General features: G+C 45.4%; 1 long non-coding RNA gene across 1 annotated transcript in view; it reads right to left on the bottom strand.

Moving 5' to 3' along the window:
* LOC119701706 overlaps window positions 1-23,167 on the bottom strand; it is a 32,433-nt gene extending 9,266 nt beyond the window's left edge. The window contains exons 1-2 of the long non-coding RNA XR_005257150.1: window positions 23,062-23,167; window positions 21,573-21,747 (exon numbers count right to left, since the gene is read on the bottom strand). This is a non-coding gene — a long non-coding RNA (uncharacterized LOC119701706). The remainder of the gene's footprint in view (window positions 1-21,572; window positions 21,748-23,061) is intronic.
* Window positions 23,168-24,740: the final 1,573 nt, after the last annotated feature.

Below are 24,740 nucleotides of genomic sequence, written 5' to 3'. Positions count from 1 at the left end.
GACTTAAATGTTTTTTCTGGAGTACTCAGCTCTGATGGTATGGTGAAGTTATTCCATTTCCCAAGTGAGGATTTATTGGAAAAGGAAATGTGAAGAACAGCACTGCATCTAACTCCCTGCTCTCCGAAATCTTCACATTTCCTTAAGAGACATGGCATTTCTTAGCTGCCCACTGAATGCCACCTCTCCACCCTACTGCATGCCAACCCATCAGCCTGGAGCTCACAGAAGTTACTAAGTCACTCAAGTGTTTAAGTAACACAAAACATGCAGCAGAGGGAAGGTTACCTGAAGCCAGCTTTCATCACCAGCTGTTTACCTGCCCAGCCTTTCTTCCTGTTCTTCGCTCCCCTAACTGAACCTTGACCTGAAACAACCTGTGTGTTTTTTAAAAACCTTCCACCCAAGTAAACAAGAAATCCTGCTGATTTCAGCACGAAGGAAGAAAGTAAGCAATAATAATTAAATCAGGCCCTTAAAGTTTAGATTAAGCTATGGAAAATTGCACCAGTGACTCATTCTGCCTGGTGACTCCTCATTTAGGATGCTGAGAAATACAGCTCTGCTAGGAGATGATCTTTGTATATGAGGATACAAAGAGGAAGGATAAAGGATGTACGACATCATCTTGCAGACAAGAGAGAAAACCTGCAACACCTGTATTGGTGTAATGGGACAGTGAAGTGCAGCAGATCTGACTCCTTCCCAGAGTCTGTCCAGATTTCAGTCTCTGTGGAATCATAGGATCACAACAGATCAATAACATCCCAGAAGCAGCTGTTGTGTATCTGAACAGCTGATCAGTGCAGCCCATCTACTCAGAGTTTAGCACTTTGGTGTGCCCTGGCAGCACAGCATCAGATGGAACAGGAGAGCTGGACAGGCAAGTGGTTATAGCGTGGTGCCTGCAGCAGAGTGCTTTAAATCGTAGACATAGAAACAGAGGATTCATCAAAAAATTCTCTAAAAAATAACAAGAAATGGGCAAAGGCCTGGACAGCCCCAAGAAGGAAATACACATAAGTAAAGCCTTTGTGGTGCACCTCAGAGCAAGGCTGCATGCAGTGCTCTCCCAGAAGCAGGGTCCTGTGCTGATCAGTGCCTTGCAGCAGTGCTCAGGAACACTGTAAGACCATCCCTCAGCTGAAAGCAGGCAGGCAGAGTGGCAGATCACCCAGCTCTGCCAGGGTAGTGGGGACAGGGGGATGCTCTGTGGAGCAGGGAGGGAACACCCAAGCACTGTAAAGCTCTGCACTGAGGGTGGGAGTTGGGAAAAGCAGAGCGTTTTACCAACTTCCACAAGAAGAGAATAAAAGTGACAAAATGAGAGCCTTAATTGCAGAGTAGAGACATATCATCCCCTCTGCTCTGCACCCCTGTGGGGATGTGCCATGCAGATGTCTCTGTCTGGGGTGGTTGCCAGCAGGGCTTTGCAGAGGCTTTGTCTCTGGGCTGTGCACTGGCAAAGAAATTATGGCTTTTATGTGTTCTCTAACTGCAATTGCAGCTCCAGCTTTATGTTTCTGCTTTGCTGGAAGACAGTTTGTCTCTCCTCTCCCTCATTTAGCCCTCCTGAGGAGCATAGGGGTGTTATCACGGCCCAAATGACAGATCAGGAGAGAAAAGACTGATGAGTGAAATCACAGATTTGACATTGGAGGCTGAGGTGAAGGTATCCCCATAACACAGACAGGCATCATGCCTGCAGGCAGAGTTGCTGCGAAACAAGAGAGCCAGAGGCAGCAGCTGCAGGGGAGGAATGTAACTGAGCTCACAGTCCTTCCTTGGACACTTTCTGTGGTGCCTGGAGGAAGGTCACTGTCATGACAGCAGGAACTTCGGTCCTTCATACTGTTCAAGCAAGACAGACAACTCGAAAGAAGGAGCACTTCAGTGGCCCCAGAACATGTGAAAGGAACAGTTCAGCTGTCTGTGGGTAGAGATAAAGGTGCCCAAAGGACAGATGGTGTTGAGAAACTTATCTGTTTGTCAGAGGACAGCCCTGAACCTCTGAACCACTCACCTCTCTTATTGCAGGGCTACTTTTTCACTGGGAAGCAAACAGGCAGGTGTGACTCACTCAAACATGAGCTCCACCTCAGAGTTGGAGGGTGCTCCCTTATCACTGCCCCCAGAGGTTGCCTCAGCCTGAGCACATTTTGCAAGGCAAGGGCAGATAGTGCTGCTACTTTTGCCACCTCGCCTTTAGCATGAGAGGAGGTGAACCACTAGTTAATTCTATTCTGTCATGGAACAGGAAAAAAAGGAAGTGTTGTTGTGGGTTCCCCTGAGAATTACTTCTTTTGGAATATCTGGCAAATTGAAAACATTTGGCTTCAGATTAAGTGAAATGTTTTATTAGGTGGAAATCAAGTAATTTCCCTTGGGAGGCGTTTTCTACAAAAGCCTAAAGAACCAGACAGAATGGCTGGATTCCCAAAAGAACAGAAACTGTTCCTGGGCTAGAGAAGAGAGGTGGTACCACTTGGGCTGAACTAAGCACCTGGCCATGGAACCCACATTGACCTTAGACGTTACTGGAAATGAAGAGGAGCAGCTTCAGCAGAGACCGAAGGCAGAGTAGCCCTGGCAGTGGTTGTTCATCACGTAGGAGAGAACCCCAGGTTCATGGACTTCTATCTGCCCTAATTACCCTTCCTCTCAGAGGGTCCCAATCAAGAAACCGTCAGATATGCTCCCTGTGTATTTCAGGCTTCTCTTCTGAAGCCATCCCCCATTTCTACAACAAAACCTAATGTAGACCCCCTGGTGACTGAAGCACTTGGGCATCAGCCTTTGCCAAAGGAGGCTTGGATGTGGGTCACTCACACCAAAATATCTTCCGCCCTAGTGGGTGGTCTGGGAAACCCAGAAGTACCTGCTAGCCAGTTCTGCATAGGAAACCAGTCTGCAAAACATGAAACATCCTGTTACAGAAACATCAAAAATGGATCAGTCTACATTCAGCCATAGATAGACAAAACAATCTGCTTATTTTTACATAAACTAGTCAATCATTTTGAGCAATTGGGTACTGCAGTCTTTGGCAAAATTAAGACAAAATCTGGTAAGGTGGAGCAAAAAAATGTAATATGCACATATTTCTGGATTTAATTTTTCTCATATCTTTGCATTAATTATTCTTTCACGGACTTTTGTCAGTGATGAAAATGGACACACTTTTTTGACCACATGCAGCTTTGACAGGAACATTTGAATAGGCAAACCAAACTATGTGGCAGAACCCATAGTTGTGTGGTACCAGGCGGACGTGCAATGCTCCAAGAGATATGTGAGCAAAGCCTCCTATGTTCCACTGAATGTGGGATCAACAAGGTTGTTTGGGATCTATGAGGGTACTGTAAATACTAGAGGGAAAGACAATCAGATTTTCCATAAACAGCATCAAGGTCTTTTTGTGTCAGCAGTCAGCACCTCAGAAAATTACCTCATGACAAGGTTTTCAGGGACAGAAAAGTTCTGCACAGATTTCTAGCTTCCTTGACGTAAGTGCTTGCAACACACACTTACTGAACATGCTCTTCTTCAGGGCCAATTTATGCTTGTTTTAATATCCTTTCCAAAATATCTCACTGGGGTCATGGGAAGTGCTACGCAGCCAAGTCAAGTGACAAGCATCAGCATGTTGTCAGCATGTGGAAGCAAAAACAAACCGTTTTTAAAGGAATTAGAGAGTCTAATGACTGAGCTAATCTTAAACTGTTCCAGGAAAAAAATGTATCTGGTAAAGGAGAGAAACTAGAAAATTTATATCCATTTACTCCCCCAGGTGAAACTCCTCTGCACCCCAGATGCAAAGCCAAGCATAGCAGAGACAGCAGCAGGATGGCCAAATCAGGGATCTGGCATCAGAACATGCTATTCTCAGACTACACTGATTAGTCCATCATTTCTAGCACAGCCTCTGACAAAGCCAGCTCCCCACGTTGCCTTTGCCATCTGTAAAATCAGGAGAACAGGTGGATTTGTCCTACTTCCAAAGCAGTAATGACCAAGCCTCACAAGCTGTACTGTATTCCCACGCCTGTGAGACAGAAAGATATTACTGCCCCCGCTTTGAAAATGAGGAGCCAAGAACAGGTGAGATGTAACAAGTAACTGTTTGCCCAAATTTTCACATAAAGCTGATGACAGAGCAGCTGACTCAAAACCAGCTGTCCTGTCCCTAGGTCAGAACTTTAATTCTTAACAGCTTACTCCAAGCCTGACCTGAGATTTGATCTAGAAGGTAAATACTGATGGCTGTGGGTAAGTTTTTCATTTTTCTTAGAGGATTGCAGTTCTTGGAATTTACTTCATTAAGATCTCAGTCTCTGTTTACTTTTGGGCAGCACACAGAGAAACTGAAGCATCCCACAGGTAGTGCAATGTCAATATCCTGTGAGGCCACTTGGAAATGAAGCAGTAGGCATGCCAAGGCTTTAGAGGCACAATATTTCAGATCTGATAAGACTACATAGAATTGTGCCATAGGATCTCTTCAGCCAACAATTAAACTTCCCTAGAGGTTTTGGTTCTCTGGAGTGGGGTTTTATTCAAGCCCTAAATATACCTGTGACCGAATTCCCAAGAAAGGAGCATCTCCTGAATATAGGAAATACTAACACTATTTTTTGTCCATTCTGTTGAGCTTCAAACTCGTTCTGTAGAGACAGAACAGACCAGTATCTTATCAAAACCTGTAAAACAATTTTCTTTCTTGCAAAGAATTTTAGAAATGGCCAAACTTGTTCTGCCTTAATCTCCACTGGATGAGGCTCTGGAGCCTGTTTGGAAGTAAATCTCAATGTAAATTATATTTTAAACAGCAATAAAAGCAACTGTTATCTAAGAGTGTAGTGGTTGTCACAACACCTCCAGGCACATCTGCTCAAAATTTCAGCAACAATAAGGTGGAAGTCAGGTCTCAAGCTAGCTGACTAATAGGATTTCCTTTCTGTAGACATTTTCAATAACTTGAAATCTAATTTCAAATAGGCATTTAAAAAGTTTGCAAGTTTCCTATAAAGCTGAAATCCTGTAAGATGTTATTTCAGAAATGCTAATACATACAAAATATTAGATGCAGGCCAGGACTTCATTTTAGCTGTTGAGTAAAATGACCATATCTGGGTGTTTTTCCATAATTATGGCTGCTCAGCACTGAATAAGGATGGCAAACGTATTTGGGAGTGAGCAACAACAAAACCAAAGAGTCATATCAGCCTCACACAAGAATCAAACTTCCAGGTTCTAAGGAGCAAAAGAAGTCCCACTTCAGCCAGCCAGAGGATGCAGGACTGACTACAGGGCAGCAATTCCTGGGCAAACCTCAGCAGGTTTGTTTCTGCGCAATACCCAGATCAAACATGTGATACAACAGGCAAGTTATCCAACATGAGTCTGACAATTAAAATTTGTCAAACCTCATATGTTTCCATGAAACATTTCTACTTCATTTCTACTTCTACTTCAGCACATACACATTTTCTAACTGCATCAGCTTTGTTGAAACATTCCTACTCAGTTCCTACTCGGCTTGCAGAAACAAGCTCTACTTACTTCTGCTTGCTCCCAAAATTACAATTTCTTCTCATGCAAGCAACAGGAGAACTGTCATTAGGGCCTTATCAAGATCCTTTGGGCATGCAAATGGACAGGGTAATTCTGTTACTGTCATTCATCAGTTGTAGCAAATTGTGTACATGTGCTCCCTTAACCAATTTGTCACAGTACTTAGAAACACACTGGCCCACCCTGAATAGACAGCAATGACCAGCTCTGCAGCCCTTCATTAATTACTGTGGCATCATAACCTAGCACAGGTAGGTCCTTTTCAGAGTAGAGCCACAGAGACAAACTTTGTTTTGGAAATAGGCACCTCCATGGTCCATAAAAGCCCAGCTCAGAAAGGAAAGCATGCTCCAACTAATCACTAATGACTGACTTTCCTTTGTGTTGAACAGACTGTGCTGAACAAAGCAAACCTAGAGCTTGGCACAAAAACAAAAAGTAGTGCATTGAGAGACTATAAAAGGAAGCAATATATAAGAAATCACATTTCTGCATGTTTTCACAGTACCACCTAGGAATGCACAGTACTGAGTACAGCCCCAATACTGGGGCCGTGGAGTTCTCACACTGCAGCAGGCCATGCAGGCATCAGATCCTCTGCAAATTATCGAATTCTCTATTAGAAAGAATACAGTTCCTTCTGTATAACAGAAAACCCAGTCACTTTGGTTCCCACAATCAGAGGTCCATCAGTGTGTGAAGACCATCAGGTCCCCACTGTCACAACAGTCCTTGCCAAGTCACTGTTGGCCATCAGGGATGCTGGTACCCAGAGTAAAGACAGAAACATTGGGACAAAGGGATAGGGTGTAACCATAAATATATGGTTACATCTTCTCATATGGTATGGGTGGCTACAAGCAGTGTGCTCAGTGACCTGCCTCCTCATGAGCAGCCCCCAGCCCAGCTGCAGAATAGCCTAAATAGATGTGCCCAAGCACAGAACATCCCAGGAGATGGCCTCCAAACCCACACTGAGATGACATCAGGGTGCTCTTCAAGGAATCCCTCAGCTATGGTGTCACACCTCTGAGTTGTCTTTGGAGCAAGGATTGTTTCCTATGTATAAGTTGTATCACGTTTGAAGCCTCTGGATGTTACTGACAGGGGGGTGACTCAGACCAAGAAGGCCCAAATTAATTTCTACTAGATGCAATTAAATAGATGTGTAAATGCACTGAAGAAATTATTGTGGCTGATTACAGACCAGGGGACATATTTAATGACCTGTGCTCATCTGTACAACCCATGGGTCAGGCACCACAATTCGTCCAGAAGACAGAGCCACAATGAGAGATTTTCTCTTCCACAAGTTCAAACTTAGAAGAGTTAAAACAAAAAGGACCTCTACCCCAGCTGGATAAATAAGAATATTTCCACTCAGAACAGAACTGAAATGGAGGTTAGATAAGCAAGGCCTTGGCAGCAGGAAAAACAAACAAAGCCAGTCCCTGCTACGCCCACTAAGAAACAGTTTGTTTTGCCATGAAACTGTTTGTCACACAAGATCTGCAAAGACTCACTGGCAGGCAAGAGCAACCCATCTAGGTTTCTGTGAGCCCAAACAGGAGGAAGAATGGCTCCCAATTAGGATGTTTCGAGTGTTCTGAGGAGGGCAGTGCTGCAGCCCATCAGGCACTCAGCAGCACACCACCAGCTAGAGGTTCCCTGGGCACACAGCTAACCTGGAGGCTACCCTGATTCCAATACACCATGTCAGTTGAGAACAGGAAGCCAGTTTAATCAGACCATGAAATTCCCTGGCAATCCTCACTTCCCTTAAGGAGGTTTTCCACTAATGACAGCCCATCTTGGCTCAGACAGTGGTGGGAAGCTGGGGTTCTTCTGCTGAGATCTCAACACTAAGCTGAAAACAAGTGATATATAAGATCTAGGCAGACATTAGAGCACTCACTCCCACACACCTCTCTAAGGGATCCCAGAGGTTTAGGAGAGAGGTCTGAGCTCACTCCAATGCCCTCACAGAAATTACACTATTGCAGTCACTCATGAAGGAGCTTCAGCCCAGCATCCTCATGCTGCTGACAGAAGCAGCGTGGCTGTGCTGAGCCCAGCTGCACCCACCAACCTCCTCTGCCCTCTGGGACCTTCGCCCTTTTGTGCTTTGGGTGGGCTGGCTGATGAACAGCTCCTTGACTGAAGGGATGATTCAGATAGAGCTCTGGCAAGAAGAAACTCTTGTGCTATGACAGTGACACAGAATGCAGCATCTCTGTTTTTGTTGCTCAAGTGTCCTTTCCCCTCCTGCACCTCCCTCAGCTCTCTTCCTCTAATTTTATTCCCAGAGCTGAATGATTGCTTTTAACAAAGATGGTTGAGTCATTTCCCAGCTCTGATGTGCCATCTACCAAATGCTTCAGATGACTGATGTCTTAAGAAAGAACCCTGCCTGTTCCCTTGCTGCACATCTTAAAGCTGCCAAAATGGAGCAATTATACCCAATTTCTGTGACAAAGAACAAGTAGACCTGTCATTATCACAGCTTCCCCTTGGACAGGCAGTGGGTGAGAGAAGGAAATACATGATCAGTGTCATAGCAATAACAGGCTGATGCATGCCATGAACCACAGCCAGCTGTGAGTCCACATCAGAAAGGTGTCTCTTCATGCCTGCAAATAATGAAGCCATGAAGGATTGACCTGGGCATTACAGGAAGGCACCACTGTTCAATGGTGGGCCCCAGGGAGCAGTGGTGCCCCTGCCCTGGACCCTCTGCCAGACAGCTGTCGCTACGCCTGTGGTCCAGCTCTGTGCTCTAAGTACAGGCTCCGGAGGACATTAGGCATGGCACATTTGACTCCCCACACCATGCAGCATGGGCTCAGCAGAGCACACCCAGGACCTCCGGAACAGGCAAGGCAGCTCTCTGGGGAGGTGCATTACTTTGCTCTGACTTTTCAACAGAACACCCACCTCTAACAGGAACAAAATTCTATCAGACAGCTGCCAAATAACCTTTGTGTGAGGCTACAGAATATTTTTCTGTGGCTTCACATCCACTGTGGGAGAATGTGTGTACCTTTGACTTTTATTCCCTCCTACACGTAGTCCCATAAGGGATGCTGAAGGTTAACAGAGGAATGGCCATGCCTATGATCCCCAGGCAACACTGGCATCTGTTGTGGATTTTGGCAAGGCAGTGTACACAGCACCTTGCTGGGTACTTCCCTGACTACCTCAAGCAACCAAAGCCACACAGTGCATCCCTCCCTCCCCACATTCTTCATGTTCATGCCCATAACTCCCCCACCCTTAGTTTGTCTCATGGATATAACTGACTGGATGTTGCCTGGCTCAGAAGATGCCTGACATGCTGCAGTGTGCCTCACAGCAATGATGAGTCCTTCCCTGGGAACAAGGAGGGGAAGCAGCAGGCCCTGGCCCTGCTCTCTACAGAAAACTCAAGTGCAGAATGTTGGAGACCTCCAGCTTTGTTCAGCCATAGTGTGAGGCTGAGAGATGAAGGAAGAACAAGTAGAGGAGACAAGGCAAGTGGACAAGTCACAGTCCTTAGACCTGAGCTTCCTTGCATGTCTCTTGTGTCTGGCTGCACAACTAATATTTAGAACTTGGAGGCCATCACACATTTCAACAAAAAAAACAAAGTCTTTCATCTGCCTGACCACTCCCTTTTCAAGGGATCTGTACCACTCCAGCTTTTCCATTCCTTCTTTCCCATCTTATTTACTCTGCCCTCATATTCTACTCTTCACCCTTCTCTCTTTTCACAGCCTATGACTCTTCCAACTCATCACATGGGTTTCTAAAACACAGGACCCATTACACCTTTCCATCTCATGGCTGCAGCTCTCCTCTCCCTGCTCCTTTCTCATGAGTCCACAAACCCTTTTTCTCACTGACTGCTGTCACCAGTCAACACAGACATGTTACACACTAGCACAACCCCTACCAGCCACTGCTCCTCGTCCTTTGCTGTTTTAAGCTCAAACTAACACAATATAGCCATGCAAGTTGGAGGCATACCTTCCTGCTCGCATCTAACAAGAGTCAGATGCTGTGATTTGCTAAGGTCTGATGCTGAAAGTTGAAGACCAGAGAGAGCTCAGTTGTCCCAGTCATTTCCCTGCACTCAGCCTTCAAACTCCTGACTGGGTCCAAACAAAACAAACTGATGAGAAGCCTGCAGCTTGAGCCTGCCCTTTTACTGGTTCGACACTTTATATTGCTGAAATAAAAGGGTGAGTGAGAGCAGAAGAAAGGTAAGGACCTGCACTCAGGAGTCTGGAAAGCAATGTACTATTTTTTTTTGTATTGTTGGCAGGAGACTGGCCTTATAAGTAAGTCAGCCTATGCTCATGTTTTCAGGTTTGAGCCTAGCCTATACCTCTTGGAAAAAATCCATGCACATCTTCCCATCCACAAAGGACAGTCCCAGGGACCAGCTCTTTCAGGCATTTTGTATATTTTAGCAACATGAATACCCTTGGACAAAAGTCATCATTGGTCTGTGGCAGGGTCACTGACCCAGCCTTGCCAAAAGTACAGCAAAGTTTTCTTTAAAGCTGAGTGCTTATATCCCCAGAGCAACTCTCTGCCTCAGATACCACTGCCTGTCAACTCATTTCTCTGTTGTCATCCAAAAGAAGGAATAACAAGTGAAAAACACAAAGTAGTGTGGCCTGGGAAAATTCTGACAGCCTGACAAAGGAAAGCAGAGGAAGTATCTACTTGTTTATATATTCTGAATCTTTGAATAAAGATTTCCCTGAAAAAACATCGTGACTTCCTCTAACCAGATGAAGAAAAGAAGATGTCAGCTTGTATCTCAACAGATTTTCTGGTGTAAAATCTAAACCAGGTATTTAGATGGATGATGCCATTCAATGACAGTAATGTTCCTTCTAAGAAGCACTACCTGCATTTAAAAACACAGACTAAACCAAACCCACGAAAAGAACAGAATGTACAGAAACTACATACCACCCACTCAGCCTTACAGATGCAAAACAACTGAACCCACAAGGAAGAAAACAAACAGGGAAGGCAGCCAGAGCACAATGCCTGGCTCAGGCAGCCCCAGCCAAGCAGCAGCTGTATCACAGAGGTGGGTAAATGGCTGCACAAACACAGCCCTGGGCATGTCACCCCGGAGGCCCCTCTGGAGCTGCCAGAGGTTCCAGCTGCCTCCTGCTCTAGCATGCTTCTCTAGCACCAGAGCATGTTCTCAATATGAAACACACTTGCAGGGCCGTGGTGCCCCAGCCTTCCCCGAGTACACTAAGTACGTGCTTGGCCCCTGTTAGTTCAGACACTTCAGGAAGGGCAGCAAGACTAATATGGGAAATGGAAGGGAAAGCTGATGTGGAAATACTTCAGAATATCTCAATAAAGAGCACAACAATAGGATTACACAGACTCCATAGACTCAACAAAGGACAGAGCAAGGGAATTTTCCCTGGGTATTAAGACACAAAACAAACCCTGATGAAGCTGGTCAAGCAGTGCAAGAGGCTCCTGGAGAAGCTGTGAATTCACCATTATCGAAGATATTCAGCAATTAGCCAAACGTGACCCCAAGTGGCTTTGCAGTTGGTCTTGCTTTGAGTGGACGGAAGGACCAGGTGATCTTCAGAGATCTCATCCAGTCCAAATTAAAACAATGGTGTTTGATCAAAAGCTACCATTAAGAATTGGAATCAAACGGGAGCTTGAGAATGGCTATTCCCAGTACTTAGGAAGAGAACTGTGATCAGGGGGACAAATCAAATGTAGAATGATTTGGAAATATTCTGTTATTAAAATGAACATGATCAAGTAGGTTTTGTTGAAATCACAGACCAGTCAAATGCCTGGCATTCCTGATACTGCTGGATGCATCCAGAATGAGAAAGCCAGACTGAGGAGAAAGTCTTTCTCCACCCCTAAGAGATGTCTTTCCTGCTTACCATGCTTTGTGTATTGCAGAGGTGAGAGTACGGATCTGCCCGAGGAAGAGGCAGCACCGACAGGTTCTGGCAGGCAGGAGTGACCTCTCCTGGAGACTGCCAGCCCGGTAGCCCTGTTCCAGGGACGGCAGGAGCCCAGCCACAGGCTGTGGTTGCCCCTGTTTGGCCAGGGTGCAAGAGAGAGGCCCCTGACAAATCTCTGCAGGCCTCCAAGACACCCCCCATAACATTGTCAGCCTGCAGAGAAACACATCTTTGGAAAGCACCTCTGTTTTGTATTTGACGTGAGCCGGATTACCCCATAATGAAGTGCTCTCTATTTCATCCATAAGCACAGTTCTTTAAGTAGATTTGATACAAAAGATATTTAAATCTGAAGGGCCTATTCCAGTTAACCTGTCTTTGGAACAGGTGAAATGCAGAAATGTGACTGTAGAGAACAGTGACAGTTATTAAAAATAGTGACCTAATTAGTCACAATTATATAATTACAGAAAAATTGGAGTTGGGACGGACTTCTGGAAGTCACCTCATCCAATCTTCTGCACAAACAGGTGTGATTAGGTGGTGAGGTTGTTCAGGGACTTGTCTGGTTCAGTTTTAGTATCTGCAGAGACAAAAATTCCACTTTCTCTGTAGGAAAGGTGCTTATCTTTTTATGGGATCAGATCTTATTAAAACAGTCCCATATTTGGTGACATCACTAGTTTATTTTATGTAGATAACTCTATCAGTACATTTATGCCAGGAGTCATTTTACAGCCTCTCTTGACATTGCCATATGAAAACAGCAATCCACAGCATTAGTATTACTCATGGAAAGTGGGTAGCATTAACTATGATACAAAATTGGTGAGCTTGGAAAGACAAGGAACATGCTCAGATGTACAGGCCCACCTAAAAGCCTGTCCAACATGACAAATTAAATAGCACATTATGGTAGTTAATGCATCCAAATTTGGATCAGTCATATGGTAGTAAAGGATGGTGAGGGTTACATGGATACAGTGGAAGACAGTTCCTCACAAAATAGCGTGCCCATAAGGGATGGTTAAAATCTGACTCTACCCAAGGGTCATGGTACATAGTAAAACATGATCCTATTGCTAGAACAAATGTGATTCTTGGGCATAAATCACAAAAATATCCTGCAATGGCAGAGATGTGGCATTATCTTAGTATACATTGCTGTTGAAACAGCAGCGGAAACTACTGCGCTGTATCGAAAGAGAATGTGTAGGTTTATGTCAGCGTTCACAGTTTAAAAACAGCACAGAAATGGTCAAGAGTTCAGGGAAGAGCTTAAAGAAAGATACAGCATCTGGAAAACATACTTCTAGCAAGAATCTTAAGAAGGTCAACCCAAATTTTCCTAACAGAAGGTCAAAAGATGATTTGCAATTACCAGCACCAGAAGAAATGACAATAAAGAGGGATTTTTAATCAGATAGAGAAAAGAACCCAGGAATATAATTTGATGCAGTGGTTAGAAGCCAAGCAAATTCAGAGGAACTATAGGGAGCACTGTTTAATAAAAGCCATTAACTATTATAACCATTTACGTAGGAATGGGATAAGCTTCCACAGTTTGAGACCTTGAACTGAAGACAAAACAGCCTTTTTTCACAGATACAATGCATCTCAAGAAATGTTGGAGCAGAAATTATTGGGTGAGATTTATTGTCAGAACAGATAATCGTAAAGGTCCCTCTGGTCTTAAAAATATGAAAAGTGCCCAGGAAGAACAGAAAAGACCTCTGAAAGCACTGAAATACATCTGAACAAATTGTGCTGTGTTATGAAAGAGATTTTAATTACTACTAGAAGTTGCAAAAGAACATGAAATCTTTTTGAAAGCCACAATTTCTTTAATAAATATTAAAAATCCAGTGAATAAATCCTTCACATAGCTGCCAACAACTGAAGAAAGAGGAAGGACATCTGTAGAAAACAAAAAGAGGTCACAGAAGTATTCCTTTTCTGCAAAACCTGAGTGTAAATGTAGATTAATTTTGGTGCAACTTAGAGCAACACCTGGCCTATTATTTTTAAACAAATAAGGCAGAGTTTTGTATTCTCATAAAATCAAACACAGAAAACAAAGCAAGGTGTAAAAATTACAGTCCAGAGATTGCTCAGTGTTGCTGAGTTTGCTCTGCCCAGTTTTTGAAAGCTGGCCTTGTGCCTAGTGTTTTTATATATTTGCAGAGGGTTTGTGGGTGCAGAATACCACCAGACCAGCCACTGTGTGCTGGTGCCAGTGACAATGCGCAGTTGCAAGCTGCAAGGGAGACTCAAGCTCTGGCAGAGGATTGCCTGGGAAGTGCTGTTTTGATGTGAAACCAGATGGTGTTTCAGTGGTGTTTTGCTTTGAAATTTCTGGGTTTGCTCAAATCCAGGAAACTCGGGAGGAGGCAAACCATAAGCAGATGAAAACATACCCAGCTAACAAACAGAGTTTGCACAAGCTCCCCTGTGCACAGTCTGGGGAGAAATGTAACCCTGGCCTTTCCCACTGGAGCCACACTGGGACCCAGCACACAGGAGCCATGCCGTGAGTGAGGACATGTAGACAGTGGGAGACCTACCAACCCAGCTCCTTGGGCAGATGGGAACGGAAACAGGAACTCAAAACAGAATAATGCTTTACAGAATTTTTTTTTTCTAAAATAAATCCCAACAACCACCAGCTGGTTCTCATTTCAGTCTGCAGATGAATAGATTTCAAGCAAAAAAGCAGCAACAGATGCCTCGGTGCTGCTCTGCAGGAAGCAGAGAGGCAATTATCCACATGGGACTCACCCCTGGGATTTACAACCAGGAGGCTGTGCCATGCCAAGCTGGCCCCCAGCCTGAGAGCTGCACCCTGCCAATGCCTACTGCTGTTGCTCTTCCAGCCCTAGGTGCATCCCTCTGGGGCATCACAAGGCATGGCTGTGCTCCAGGAGCTAGAATAAAGTCTGTCCTTTCCTTTCACATCCTCAGAACTGCTCGTGAGCTGGGGAAGTGTGGAGGGAGGCACAAGAAGAGAGCTAGGACAGACAAGGCAAGACTTTCACAGGTGTCCCCAGGAGGGAGGACAAGGCCTGTCCTGAGCTCTCAATGGTCTTTTGACAACAGAAAGCAAAGATGATCTGCCAGTTACAAGTTTTACCTACTGAAGTCCCCATGGTTTTTCACTACTTAGATCCAAGGGAGAAGAGATGAGGGCCACAGCCTTTCAGGAAGCATGCCACCTCCATGTGCACCTTGCTCTGTGAGAGAAAGCCCCTTGAAACCAGCTCCACACAGGCCCTGAGACCCTCTCTGCTTGGTCTGCAAAACCGTTTGACCACAAGGATTGAAGTTGCATCAAGTGACACACAGGAGCCCTGGGACACAGTCCAGCCATCCAAAGTCAAGCCTCCCACCCGGGCCTTACCATCTCTCACACCTCCATCCCATCCTCAGCCCTAGGGGTGTACCTGATAGAGCAGCAGCAGCCTGGGCAGCTTCAGCCATAAAGCCAGCAGTGGGAGTCCAGTAGGTAGGGAATTGGCTTTGCAAGGTGGCTGCACATTTCCTGCACTTCCAAGGACCACCCTTGTGCCAAGAAGGGAAGCAGGAGGCTGGAGCTACTGTCATGACTTTTACAGAGTAAATCTTCTCTCCAAGGCGATGTTTTTGAGGAATTACTGGTGGATTAGTTCAAGCTGAGCCTTGAGGAGGAGGCAACAGGTTGGATTGATGTCAGGACGGGACACATATGTGTGTGCTGCAGAGGCAGCCTCAGAACGGTCTAGCCCACCATTCCTGCTCCCCAGGGCTCTTCCTGGGGAAGCTGGCTGTAGGTGTGCTGCAAGGTTGTTTGATACCTGCTGGAGCTGGGGTCAAATGAGAAACAATATAGGTGGGGATTAGCACAGCGGGTTCATGGCAATCACTGTCTCTTCTGAGGGTGGGGTCCTGTGTGTTTTCCAGCCATTCCCATCCGTGCCACAGTCAGCATCCTTTAGTGCTTAGCCTAGGTCATAAGCTTCCTGGGATGGACTCCATGTCAATTTGTATATAAAACAAAGGGACAGCACATACGTGCTTTATATAAACGGATAGTGGAGTAAGGAACTCTGCACAGTTAACATTTCTGCAGGTCAGCCCGAGTCCTTGTTATGATTGCAAATGGCTTTTCAAGTACAGCTCTTCCCGTCAAGGAATGTGCGTGTGAAATATCGGTAACACGTCGCACGCAGACACATCGCTATGTCAACAGCGCACATGCACGCTCAGTACTCCAGAACTACATGCCTGCATTGGCCTCATGTTCTCTCCTGATCAACAATATTCCAAAAGCCAGGACACTTTTCAGGTTTGGAGAGCAACCTGGACTTGCTAGTTAATGTCACATCAGCTTGTTGTGACAAAACCAGAGGATTGATTGGCTTTCTGTGGCAAAACCAGAGGATTGATTGGCTTTCTGTGGCAAAACCAGAGGATTGATTGGCTTTCTGTGGCAAAACCAGAGGATTGATTGGCTTTCTGTGGCCCTGGAAAAGCAGCTTATGATTTCTTTCAGACTAAATAGTCCAGTTTCTCTGACTTTTCCTGCCACCTTACAGCTACCTGGCACAAAAAGCTGACAGCCCTGGGGAGGGAAAGGGCCACAGAGGAGCACAAGACTAGGAGGCAATAATTCTTGCACTTGTTTAGAGCTGGACTAAAAATAGAGGTTCTTGAGCCCGTTTCACCGTAAAAAGCCTGCATAATTCAGACAAGTTTTACCAGTAAATTGCTGCTACAAAGGAAAAACCCCACAGCCTTAAAAGGTCTCTGGAAGCCCATCCAAAACAGTGTTCCGTCCAAGTGTCCTTTATGAGAGGGCGGTGGAGGACAGGGTGGGAACTCAGATGCTAAAGACAGCTCTGGCCTGTCGGGAAAAGAGCAAACTTTGCCCCCTGTCTCTGGTGTGTGCCTGCCACCAGGACAGCATGTCCGAGTGCTCTGAACTCAGAGCAAGAGGCAGCCCTTTGCTTACTCATTTCTGTATTGCCACCCCCAGAATATGCGCACACTGTGTACTGCCTCTGCCCTGGGAGCTGACTCTAAGGGAACTCTGGGAAATGAGGAGGAACCTTTGCGTAGCAGACTGCAATGCAAGCCTTTTATGATAAGTTCTACCCCTGTATTTATATAAATATCCAAAGACAAAACCAAACATCGAGTGCATTTTCAAAAAACCCTAAACAAATGCAACCCCCAGATACACAGACCTTGCTCCCCTCATTGCTCTGGTAAGATCTCCCCTTTGCCTCTGCCACACTGTGAGTGTAAGGAGTTGACATTCTCCACCAGTCTCCTGCCTTCAAGAGTCATTTCTGGTTTCCTCTCTTTTTATTCCTTAAGCCCCTTCTTGCTTCTTCATTCCTTCTCACAGTCTACCCTCAACATTTCCTCAGTATAAAACAGAGCCGGTGACCTTCTGCAGATGGTGTAGTCAAATATGAGCTGTCAGAGCTCATCCCTTCTCATTTGGCCTATAAAGATTTCCCCACAAGTATTCAGTTTTATTTGATCAGCTACCACTTTTAGATGCTCAAAGATGCAAACTTTCTTTTAATTCTAAATGCTAAACCCTCTACTTAAATTCAATGCCCCCTTGAATGCCCCCTCACTAGGTGAGGAGCAGCACCTATCCCTGAAAATGCAGGGGAGATCAGCTGAGCCAAGATGAAAAAGGTGGGTTTATTCCCCAGTTGAAAGCATTGTAGAACTTTTAGTAGTCACGAGAATACCCAGGCTTTACTACATAACACATATAGCAAAGCTGACTTCCATGAAAAATCTACATCAGGGTAAACCCATCTTTGTTGTGAGTAGGAATAGCTGTGACAAGGCAGTTGGCACTTCAGGCTCTGAATTCAGGAGTGCATGAGTGGAAGGACATCTGTGACTCAAACCTGCTAGTAAGATCATGAAATGTCCTTTCCAGCTTTCCATGCAACTATTTGGTCTGCTGTCTGACACTCCTGGCACCAGCCCTCCCTGACAGGGGGATGCTTTCATCTGTATTTGCACAGGGGAATTTACTGAGCGAATAAATCAGCAGCAGCTCCCCCAAGGCTCCAGCTGGCACAACAAGCAAGGCACCAAGGGAGGAAGCAGCCAAGAATGTGGGGCAGTGAGCCAGGAGCAGCTGCCTTCTCCATGGGACTTCAGGTACTATCCCCACTCTCAGCAGAGTGGTCTCTGACGTGTCCTGGGCATGCTGTCGTGGTGCAGGGCCTGGAGTCATGCAAGCAAAAATGCTGCTGGGGTTTCCCATTTAGGCCTGCAGCATCATCAGAGAGATGGGTGCACTTAGAGATGGCAGACCCAATTTTTCCATTAAAGATCCACCTAGAAATAATGGGGGAAGCCCAGGCAGGGAAAATAAGCATGGTGACATTCAGCAAAACTCCTCCACTTTCATGATAAATTAATTAGTCTGGAGGCAGCGAGCAGAAGCATCCTCAGCTTGCTGCAGCAGTGAGTCATCCCCTTTAAAGACTGCCCTGCTCAACAGCCAAACATGTCTGTGGAAACAGAGTGAAACAGAATTGACACCAGCTAGTAGGTAAGAGCTGCCATTTGGTTTTTGCTGCAACCCTTTACAATCAAGTTAAAGGAGTAGTATTTAATAGGAAAATATTAACTGCCCTACTGGTGTTGAGGGGATGACACACAACTGGTAAATAAGGCTTACTGGCATTTTCCAGGCAACAAAGGACATGCCATCCTTACAGTGCATGGATGGAGCTCAACAGTAGCCACAAGGATTGTCCAGTCAGCCTTCAAAGTTGACATAATTAGAAATATGATCTGCCTGCTCACCTCCAGCCAAGCCTTCTTTCCTCTCACAAACAATGAAATAAAAGAGGGAGGAAAAGATTGGTTAATATTCCTTGAAGGCTTGTTTGCATCTACGCATTAACATGTTCTGATGGGTTCTGTTGCTACCAGGCTTTACCCTCTTAAATAATAAACAAGAACCTAGCAACATTGTGAAAATTCCCATATCATCCTGAAATGTTTATTGTGACTGTCAAAACACACGAACATATATTTTACACATCATAAAACATATAACTGGGTCTCAGGCCAGGAGAGAGAGAAAAGTGGATCTGTACCATTGTATTCTTGCTTAAATGCAACAATTCCCCCCATCACAGCAAAGAAATTATTATTATTATGCTGACGCAGGGCCAGGATCATGCATCCAAAACTGTCTCAGGTATCACAGACTCAACAGGCTTTCTGCATAGTACTGTTCATGAACCCCTTCCAATCTGCATTTCAGATGCCTGGATTTGAATACAAGAGATATAAATAGATCAAGGCCATATCAAGTGGTCTTCAAAGTCACTATGACAAATGCTGAAGGACAGCAATGCACCTTGAATGTAGCAATATTTTCCTAAATTTCTCCTTTGGCAACCTCTATCAGACCCCAAGATCTCTCATGTTACCCCCCAGCCCTCTGTCGGAGCTTTCTCCTTTCCCAGGGAAGTCAGGCAGTAGGTCACCATACATATTATTCCTAAAACATGTTAAAATTGATTTAGAATTGATGAAAGATGACAGCCCCAGAGTCCAGGACAGAGCACTAAGGCAAGCTGCCCAGGTACTGCCTGGTATCAAAATTTCTCCAGGGAAAGGGGGCACTTAATCTTTAAATAATTAGTCATTCAAGCTTCAGCCTGCTCCAGGTTTCCTTCCCTGGGAATGCAAATTAATGTTCACTATGGCATTTTCTAAAATATAACTTTGAACGGTTTATGGACTTGGCAAAGATGGTGAATTCACCGGAGACCACAGAGTGGCCATGAGATGACTGTCAGAAGGATTTTTGAACACAATTAGCTAGGGTCACGTTCTAAGCAGTGACTCAGAAATGAGTGACTCTCTAACCTTTTTGCCAACCTTGCTTCTTTGCCTCCTAATGATTGCTAAATGGAATCTGAAGCAACCCCACTGATGACAGGAACAAGAGCTCTGATTCCTGGGACCAAGTGTTGATGACAGAGGAATCGCTGGTTCAGTAAAGCACTGCTTCCTGGGCTCTGCTCCATCAGATGAATGTTTCCTTATTATGTTCCCAAAATCCCCTGGGCAGGGGAGCATGCAGTAGAAGCACATTCAGTCTATTTTTTCAGAGACTTGCCCCTCCAGGCTGTCAAAGATCTGAAGGAGCTGGCAACCAGCCCACACTTATTCTGATAAATGCTATTTGCAACTAAAAATGGATTAAAATAGCCTCTGAAAGCTTGTCTGAAGGGGAACAAGCAGTCTTCTTCAGAGATGCCATTAGCAAGAAGATGTGGAGAGGGCTATTCTGAGGGCTGTTTATTTTTGGCTTTCACCCCACTTTGTCATTTGCCCTGGCCAAATATAAAGAATAAGGAAATTATAATTAGCACTTGGGGCACTGTCGATGGGAGCAGCAAACAGGCCATGGACAAAATTCTAACTCTAGTCTCCTCTGCTTCTTCATCCATTCCCCTCCCCATGATATGGACCCAGGGAATCTGAGCTTTGGCCACTGTGTCCACCAGATAGCATGGATTCTCCATTTACCACAATTTGGTGATACATCAGGAACTAGGCACTGGCCATCTTTTTTGCCTGCCTGATGCTGCTCTTAGTCTTGTGGATATCCAAATATTTCCTTCACAGCTATCTGGAAGTGAGAGAAGTGCAGAAGTTTGAAGGGAGAAGTTTGAAGGGTTAACAGAAGGAAAGTGCCAATTTCCCATTACATTTTTAATCACTAAATAGCCATGTACAATTAAATGGTCAAACTGGGAGGAAGAGATGAGCTGATGCTGTGAGAAGACAGGTGCACAGTGAAAAATTAAATGGAGCCTTTGGTCTTAGAAGACAAGCTGGTAGGTCAGGATTTCCAAAAGCTCGTCCCACTGCTGTAAGACAGTAGCTGACAACAGTGATGGGAGATTTGCCATCACTACACTGGGAGCAGAGTGAGTCTCCTGGCCTAATATCCACCACAAATTCAGGAGCTTTTGCTGTTTCCAGAGTTAGCTGTTGCAGCTCAGCTCTCCAAAGGAATTCTTCTCAGAAGGGATAACCCCACCAAACCCCACACATGACCAAATAGTAAAAGATGGGGATCCTGTCTCCATCTGATTAGCTGGTTGGTCTGCATGCCCACGTCCTCAGCACCATGAAGCCCCCCTGACCGGCAGACCAGATGCCTATTTCAGTCTCAACAAACTGCTTGTTCCTTCTTCCCAGCCTCCTGGGGGTCAGTGTACCTCATCAGACATCACAGGTCACAGGCAAAGCAATATATTTTGGCTTCATGGTGAGGTGTGATACAGTCTGCCTCCTAGAATAATCCCAGAGTTTTGTACCCCTATGGCTGCCGGGACCTAGGACACAGGGTTTGCTCTTAATCATTCATGTCCTGTTCCCGCAGCACCTCAAAGTTGTTGCAGATTTTATCGTCTATGCTGTAAGTCTGAAGTTAGTTTGCAATGAATGCACTGTGTGCAGAGAGTGTTCAGTGATCTGGGCTGGGAGGGATGAAGGAGTCAGGCTGGAAATTCTAGTTGTGCCCTTCCAGACATCAGGGTACCCCAGTCAATGGCAGTTCTTCTTAAAGGTACACTATGACTCAACAGCTTTGCTGTCTTTCCCTGTTTTCCACAGGCCCCAGACTCTTCCTAGGCTACAGGAGTCTGTAGTAAGCCTACATTACCAGCCTTTTCTTCTCCTAGTTGATATTCTAGTAATCATCAAGCCATGAAGGAAAAATTCAGTTATACTTGATAATGATATTCAACCCAAGGTGCCATGCTTACTACTGCTAATAGCAATAGCCTCCTGCCTCCATGTGAATATATTTTTGCATTGAAATACTTGTGCTTAAATATTTTTTCTATATTTATTAGTTAATTACAAATAAGAAATTAAACACTAATCCTGTGTATGTAAGGAATCATAAATTAATGTATTTTACCTTAAAAGCATCATGGGTAACTGTAAGGAGCTTGTAAGAACTTGGCTGTCTGTTTCACACATCTTCACAATCCTTACCTTCCTCCTCCACTTAGTTGCTGACATGATTCTGTGCACAGTCTTCCCTTTGCTATAGATTTGCAGCTTGTGGATCTTTGCACTGGAGTTCACAACACTCTGCTCCACTGACTGATCTACTAGTATTCTTACAGTCTTCCTGCTTAGAAATCCCACATTAAGCCCTGTATAAAGACTAAGAAAGACAAAATGCCATTAGTTTTCTGTTGCCTTTTAGCTAACAGGAATAAATTTACAAAGAGCCATGGTTCATAAAAGGAATAAACAGAACAGGTTATTTCAAATCTTCTTTGTCTCTCTCTGATATGAAACTGCTGGAAAGTCTTGATTATTTTTTAATAGTTGATGCATTTCCCCTTTCTCTTTCCAGCCTACCAAGAATACTGGAATTCCATTTTAATGCTCTTTCTTTCCATAACAGGAAGTGTGGAAAGTGTTATAGAAGCAAAAGGAGAGATATTTGCCAGACCAGAGGATTCTAGGAGCCAAGATAGTGAGAAAAAGTCCTGAACTAGCAGAAGATTTACAGTTAAATTGCCAGAGCTGGGATTCAGAGCTGGGTTAGGGTGACATGAGTTACCATGAGTAACCAGCCACACACACAGGACGAGCCAGGACCATTGCAAGGCAAATGAAATTCAGCCTAGCCTGTGATGAAAGACAGTAAGTTGATCTGCTCATCCTGGGCTGCAGCACGTACGCTCAGACAGCTGCCCCAGCTCAGCAGCTGCACTGGGACTTGCAATGGCACGGCACAGCCAGGGAGCGTGGGAGCCCTTCAGGACCCAGGGCCCTTCAGAGCAAACTGTCCCTTAGGGATGTCTTTGTTGCAGGGGACCCGAGCACACAACAGCAGCAGAAGAGCTGACCACAGGACACTCTGCTGCACCTTCCCTGAGCAGGCTGAGTGTGCACTCCTCAAACAGATGCCCAGGAGCCAGAGGAAAGGGTTCGTAGCAGCAGGCAGAGCGTGCAGCCAGGGGCAAGGGCTGTCACTGCAAGAGGAGTCACTGCCCCCACTCTGGTCCCTTTTCCCTCTCACACATCACCTCCACCCCTTTCCCATATCTGCAGCCAGGCAGACTGCAGGTTTCCCTTTATGAAAATATTGCCTGTCCAGCCTTCGGTTAGCCCCCTCCTGTCCCCATGTAGCCAGATTAAATAGCAGCAGTGACATCAGCTGTACTGCAAACACTTCCAAAGGTGTCTGCTTTAGCAAGATAGAAAGCCAATGCAGAATCTCCAAAATTTGCCCTGGTCTGCAGGCCAGAAGCAGCACTTCATTCATTACTGCCACGATGGCTCCAGGAAATGTTTGAAGCAAGACAGGAGCCATCACACTGCAGCACCAATGGCATCATGTACTGGCACAAGATAAATGGGATGCTCTTGCCCTGCACTCCTTGATCCTACCAGCTACCAGAGAAAGCAAAGCTCAGCCCTAGAGAGGACAGAACTGTGTGTTCCTGGTACAGCAGAAGAGACTTACAGTGATGGGATAAGCGTCCTGCAGTATTCAATTCTTCTCCATACTCCCCCCATGCCCACAGCTGGCTCTGGAACAGTTGAGATGCTGGACTTTCATTCTACAGAGAGGTTGACTTTGAATGCTAAAAATTGTCCTGGAGACATTCTCACCTGAAATGTTAAAGGGATGTTTTAGTACAAGTGCCCACCTCACTTTTTGCTCACAGCAGGGCACAGTACTGGGGAATGCCCCATAGCAAAGTTTTGTACCCTGTTCCCCCACTTTGATCCCAGGGCTGACAGACCTCATTGACCTCACAGGGCTTTTTGGGCCAAGAAGAGAGGACTAGAAATTGGTGGCAAGAAATGCACTGCAAGGGATATATTTTGAGCTGGGCTAAAAATAGAGCTCTGACCCTGCTTGTTTATATATAGCAAGATCTATATGTGCTCTTGCTGGCAGTAAGTCAGTGTAGGGGCAAAGACATCCCTGCAATGCACCCACCAGCTCTGCTGAAGGAACAAAACTTGGGTGCAGCTCTTAGGTGGCTCCAAAACAGTGTCACCCAAGGGCAGAGGGGCAGCAAGTGTGGCTGCCCATGGGCAGAGGTGATAGCTCCTGGTGTGAAACAGCCCTGAAAATATCTTCTTCTTCAAGACATTAGATGGGACAAATCCACAATGAGGGGGAGCACCACCAGCTCAGGACTGCACCTGGAGGGTTCAGCAGCACCCTCCTGCACAGAACTTGTGTGGCCTCCTCACAGGCACCTTGAGAGAAGCTGCAGAGTGAGAAAGAAGGCACAGTGCTGTAATGTGGAAGGTGTAGAGCTTGCAACAGGGGTGCAAACTTCAAGTGCAAGACTTCTGGTTTGTGGCTAACATCTGGGCTGCAGAAGAACAAACCCTTTCCTTTCACCCCACTGCACCCAAACACTCACACTCCAGTCTGGCACTTCATCCAGACCTGTGTGCCTTGGACTTTTATCATGATAGCTCAAGACAGGTTCATTACTATCTTTAAATCCCAGTTTTTGTCTTTACACAAGTTTCTGCTCAGAAAAAAACACCACATTTCTGATCCTCCTTTAGAAAAGTGTTTAAGTCTCTTGAACTGTAGTTGAAAACAAGGAAAAGAAACCAAAATTAGTACTTTGTTTAGTCTCAAAAGCTTTTCTGCACATAATTCCTATTTTTCACTGCTTGAAGCCATGGCTGAGCAGACAGGGGCAAATGGGGCTGATTGCCTGAGTCCTCTATGCAGAAGGGAACCAGGTGTCTGATCCTGTTACATCAGGACATCGCTCTGCTGAGCCTCTGTGTAAAGAGTAATCCTCTCTCTTGCCTTAGGCCTCTTGAGTCCTCCTTGTGCCCATGGTATTAAACACACCAGAAGAATTGCTTTTAAAATCCAACAGGACTATAAATATCAAAGAGCAATTCAAAGCCCTGTACCCTTCCTCAGTACCACACTGCCCTTAAGATGTGGACCTTGTAGACCTCCGTTGCCTGAGAACAGCCCTGGTTTTCCAAGCACTTCCTGAGATGTCTGTGAGCTCCAGAATCAGGAGCTGGTTTTGGAATAATCTTCTTCCTCTGTGATTCTTTGAGCAGCCATGAAAGGCTTAACTAGCTGTGCACTGTGCTGCCTCACCATCAGCAGCTTCCCACATGGTTGTAGCAATCAGAGCTGCCAAGTAG

This window comes from Motacilla alba, chromosome 5 (assembly GCF_015832195.1).
Source record: "Motacilla alba alba isolate MOTALB_02 chromosome 5, Motacilla_alba_V1.0_pri, whole genome shotgun sequence".
NCBI classification, from domain to species: domain Eukaryota; kingdom Metazoa; phylum Chordata; class Aves; order Passeriformes; family Motacillidae; genus Motacilla; species Motacilla alba.
The sequence above is the reverse complement of the archived record's forward strand: the minus strand, read 5'-3'. Positions and strand labels throughout refer to the sequence as shown.